Genomic DNA, 5113 nt, shown 5'->3' with positions numbered 1-5113 from the left:
AGCCTCATTGTTAATTTTATTGTGTTACTTTTAATTATTTTTTACTTTAGTTTATTTTTGGTAAATATTTTCTCAACTCTTTCTTCAACTGCATTGTTGGTTAAAGGCTTGTAAGTAAGCATTTCACGGTAAGGTCAACACCTGTTGTGTTCGGCGCATGTGACAAAGTTTGATTTGATTTATAGGCCCACGGATCAATTTCTATTTTTTTTAAGAACTCATTTGGGATCTCAACTTACTGTTGAGAGGTAGAATAGTTCAATACAATAGGTGTATTGTAGTAATGCATCAGCAGTCCTTCTCTTGTTATGTCAGTCACTGACAGTCAATTAGCCATGTCGACAAAAAAAAAAAAAATGTATTAGTCTAGCCATCTATCTAAACTTGTAATCATGGTTGAATTACCGACTGGGGGGCCCCCATTGATGTTTAGTCACTCTTATTCAGATATATTAAAAACGGCAACAACAAAAAATCTCTAGCCTACGGCAAAATGTGTAGAATTTAAGCAAATTTGCTGTAAAACTGCAAGTGTTTCTTCATGTCCCATGGCAAAATTATAAAAATTGCATGAAATTAGTCATCGAATTACCGACTGGGGGGCCCCCAATGATTTTGTTAGTCACTTTTCACACAGGTATCATATTAAAATTCGCATTCTTCTTAGAGCTTGCCACCCAACAGGACAACAACCCTAAGCACACAGCAAAGACAACACAGGAGTGGCTTCAGGACAAGTCTCTGAATGTCCTTGAGTGGCCTAGCCAGAGCCCGGACTTGAACCCAATCGAACATCTTTGGACAGACCTGAAAATAGCTGTGCAGCGACGCTCCCCATCCAACCTGGCAGAGCTTGAGAGGATCTGCAGAGAAGAATGGGAGAAACTCCCCAAATACAGGTGTGCCAAGCTTGTAGCGTCATACTCAAGACTAATCGCTGCCAATGGTGATTCAACAAAATACTGAGTAGGCGTCTGAATCCTTATGTAAATATCATATTTAAGTTTTTTTTATTTGTTACAAATTTTCCAAACTTTTCACAAAACCTGTTTTTGCTTTGTCATTATGGGGCATTGTGTGTACATTGATGAGGGAAACAAACTATGTAATCAATTTTAGAATAAGGCTGGAACGTAATAAAATGTGGATAAAGTCAAGGGGTCTGAATACTGTATATTGTAATGTCGAGTAAGGAAGCAGGTGCAGTTAGTGAGTTGAACGATACAAAACAAGAGAAACATCTGACAAGGAAACAACCAATACTTCCTGAAGAGTGATGCTATGGAGTGCTGGATAAAGGGGGAGTAATCAGGGTAATGAGGGTTGCCAGGTGTGCGTAATGAGGGTTGCCAGGTGTGCGTAATGAGGGTTGCCAGGTGTGCGTAATGAGGGTTGCCAGGACCGGTGGTTAGTAGACTGACGGAGAGGGGGAACGGGAGTAGACGTGACAGTGCCCCCCTGACGCGTGGTTCCAGCCGCAGGACGACATCGGCCAGGAGGATTGCCCTGAAGGCGAAGAGCGGGCCGGTCGGCGAAAGTGGAATTCTCAGATTATGTTTGGGATCTAGAATGTTGTCCACCGGAACCCAGCACCGCTTCTCTGGACCATACCCCTCCCAGTCCACCAGATACTGGAGCCAACCCCCACGACGCCGGGTGTCATCTGACGGCATAGGCGGTGCTCCCCTCAATGTCCAAGGAAGGCGGACGGGTGTCATGTGTGACGGCATCAGTCAAGGGACCAGGAACGACCGGCCTGAGGGAAACATGAAAAGATGGTGAGATCCGGTAATTAGTTAGGAGTTGTAATCTGTAAGTTACCTTGTTGACCCTCTGGAGGACCTTGAACGGCCCCACAAACCGGGGACTCAGCTTCTTACAGGGCAGGCAGAGCGGGAGGTTCCTGGTGGTGAGCCAGACGCGATGGAACACGGGAGCCTCACTGCGGTGGTGATCCGCCTGTTCTTTCTGACGGTGGACAGTGCACTGGAGTCTCACATGGCCATCATTCCATACCTCTTCTGCATGCCTGAACCACTCAGCCACTTCAGTAGCTTCCGTCTAGGCCATCATTGTAAATAAGAATTTGTCCTTAACTGACTTGCGTTGTGTTACGCACGCCTCTAGTAAGAGGGAACGCAACACCCTGCTACAACTCAACTCTCCGTGGTGTGAAAGAGGTATGGGACTGTAGGTGGAGGGATAGAGGTATGGGACTGTAGGTGGAGGGATAGAGGTATGGGACTGTAGGTGGAGGGATAGAGGTATGGGACTGTAGGTGGAGGGATAGAGGTATGGGACTGTAGGTGGAGGGATAGAGGTATGGGACTGTAGGTGGAGGGATAGAGGTATGGGACTGTAGGTGGAGGGATAGAGGTATGGGACTGTAGGTGGAGGGATAGAGGTATGGGACTGTAGGTGGAGGGATAGAGGTATGGGACTGTAGGTGGAGGGATAGAGGTATGGGACTGTAGGTGGAGGGATAGAGGTATGGGACTGTAGGTGGAGGGATAGAGGTATGGGACTGTAGGTGGAGGGATAGAGGTATGGGACTGTAGGTGGAGGGATAGAGGTATGGGACTGTAGGTGGAGGGATAGAGGTATGGGACTGTAGGTGGAGGGATAGAGGTATGGGACTGTAGGTGGAGGGATAGAGGTATGGGACTGTAGGTGGAGGGATAGAGGTATGGGACTGTAGGTGGAGGGATAGAGGTATGGGACTGTAGGTGGAGGGATAGAGGTATGGGACTGTAGGTGGAGGGATAGAGGTATGGGACTGTAGGTGGAGGGATAGAGGTATGGGACTGTAGGTGGAGGGATAGAGGTATGGGACTGTAGGTGGAGGGATAGAGGTATGGGACTGTAGGTGGAGGGATAGAGGTATGGGACTGTAGGTGGAGGTATGGGACTGTAGGTGGAGGTATAGAGGTATGGGACTGTAGGTGGAGGTATAGAGGTATGGGACTGTAGGTGGAGGTATAGAGGTATGGGACTGTAGGTGGAGGTATAGAGGTATGGGACTGTAGGTGGAGGTATAGAGGTATGGGACTGTAGGTGTGAGTAAGGATGACAAAAGGCAGAGAATTACCGTTTACAAGGAATTTATTCCGTCGCACGGTAAGTTTGGAGAAAAGGGGCCGGACGGAACCAAAGCAAAGAAAGTAAATATCAAAGCCCCCTCTCCTACCTTACCTGCCTACCCACTACTTACCTAACTAGCACCACCTGGTGCACTAACCAAAATACAGGGGGTGGTCCGCCCAGGTCCTTCCTAGTGTGCATAGACAGTAAATACTACGGGTTATGTAGGCCCGCGGGCCTCTTGCCTAAGCACTCCCTAGGTGCCTTCCCCTTCCACCCTGGGAACAAATGAAACAGAATAACACAAATGTAAGTAACAATTTCAATAAACAAAAACACAGTTCTTATTGACACACAACAGACATAACCAATCAGCTCCCTCAGCAACAACTAACATAGTACATACCAAATCTTTATAACAACCAACATGCTATAGCCATTAGCCTCCTCTCTCAGCAATCATCTCTCTTTTCTGAGCAACAGAACTGGGGCTTATAAAGCTTCAGAAGGAGTTGGTAATTGGAGACAGCTGCGTCCTAACGAGGGGGCGGGGTCAGCTCTCCAATCAGCAATGGGGACCGACCAATCAGCTGCTTGGAAAGAATCTCAGGAAGCCATTTCCTGAAATACATACATGAAAATACACAAACCACAACACAGAAACTGGGGAACGTAACACCTTGATAAATAAAGGTTAAATAAAAAAATAAATATATAGCTTTGTTCTAGCTCGGAGTCCATGGAGCCACGGCTGGCTGATAACCCAGAACACACTGGAAGGGAGTCAGCCTGGTGGAGGAGTGTCGCAATAAATCCTGGGCGTATTCAGCCCAAGGAGGAAATCGGGTACTCCCCCTGCCGGTTCTGCCAATGACTCCCCAGGAACCTCCCCAGCTCATGCTCTCCACCTGCCCGTTAGATTGAGGCTGGTACCCGGAAGTGGTACCGATAGGAGACGATATCCTCTGGGAGGCCATAGTGCCCCGAAGACATACATGAACAATGCCTCAGCGACCTGGAGAGTGGTAGGGAGACCAGAGACAGGGATGAAACGGCATGATTTTGAGAATCTGTCCACAACCACCATCAGAGGAGGGTAGATCAGTGACGATATCAATGGATAGATGAGACCAGGGACGCTGAGGCACGGGAAGGGGAAAGAGTTTACCTGCTGGAGAATGCCCGGGGAGATTTAGATTGAGTACATACTGAGCATGATTTGACATAGCGTGCAATGTCCTGCGCCAAAATAAGCCAACAGTATTTCTCAGAAAGTGATGCGGGTGATACCTGGGTGTCCAGCGGTGAGGGATGTGTGTACCCAGGTCAGCAACGGGATCTCTGACCCCCGTGGGAACGTAGATGCTCTCCGGGAGGCAGGTGGCAGGAGTGGGTTCCCTCTCCGGGGAGGCAGGTGGCAGGAGTGGGTTCCCTCTCCGGGGAGGCAGGTGGCAGGAGTGGGTTCCCTCTCCGGGGAGGCAGGTGGCAGGAGTGGGTTCCCTCTCCGGGGAGGCAGGTGGCAGGAGTGGGTTCCCTCTCCGGGAGCAAGGAGGATGACCACATCTACATCCCAAAACACGGGGTCAACGATACAGGAGGACCAATCACAGGGCCCTCCACCGACGTGGAACCACAGGGTGCGGGAAAGTCCTCTGACATCCGCTAATCCTCCTCTCTGACCAGGAGACTAGCAGAGAGACAAGTTTTTCTTATTTGAGCTGCTCTTGCCATAATATGGACTTGGTCTTTTACCAAACAGGGCAATTTTTCTGTACACCACCCCTACCTTGTCACAACACAACTGATTGACTCAAACACAGCAAGAAGGAAAGAAATCCACAAATTAACTATAAACAAGGCACACCCGTTAATTTAAATGCAGTCCAGGTAACAACGTCATGAAACAAAGGGTGGTTACTTTGAAGAATCTAAAATCTAAAATATATTTTGATTTGTTTAACACTTTTTTGGTCACTATGTGAGTGTTATTACATATGTTTTGATGTTTTCACTGTTATTGTACTATTTAGAA

At 48.0% G+C, this 5113-nt stretch overlaps 1 long non-coding RNA gene across 1 annotated transcript; it reads left to right on the top strand.

Annotated features, from left to right (window-relative positions):
- The first annotated feature begins 2133 nt into the window (after positions 1-2133).
- On the top strand, positions 2134-3161 carry LOC115163835 (uncharacterized). The gene is made up of 2 exons (XR_003869816.1): positions 2134-2180; positions 3041-3161. It is a non-coding gene; the product is annotated as an uncharacterized LOC115163835 (long non-coding RNA).
- The last annotated feature ends 1952 nt before the right edge of the window (positions 3162-5113 follow it).

This window comes from Salmo trutta, chromosome 26 (assembly GCF_901001165.1).
Source record: "Salmo trutta chromosome 26, fSalTru1.1, whole genome shotgun sequence".
In the NCBI taxonomy this organism is placed as follows: Eukaryota; Metazoa; Chordata; class Actinopteri; order Salmoniformes; family Salmonidae; genus Salmo; species Salmo trutta.
Note: the sequence above shows the minus strand (reverse complement) of the source record. Positions and strands in the feature narration are given on the sequence as shown.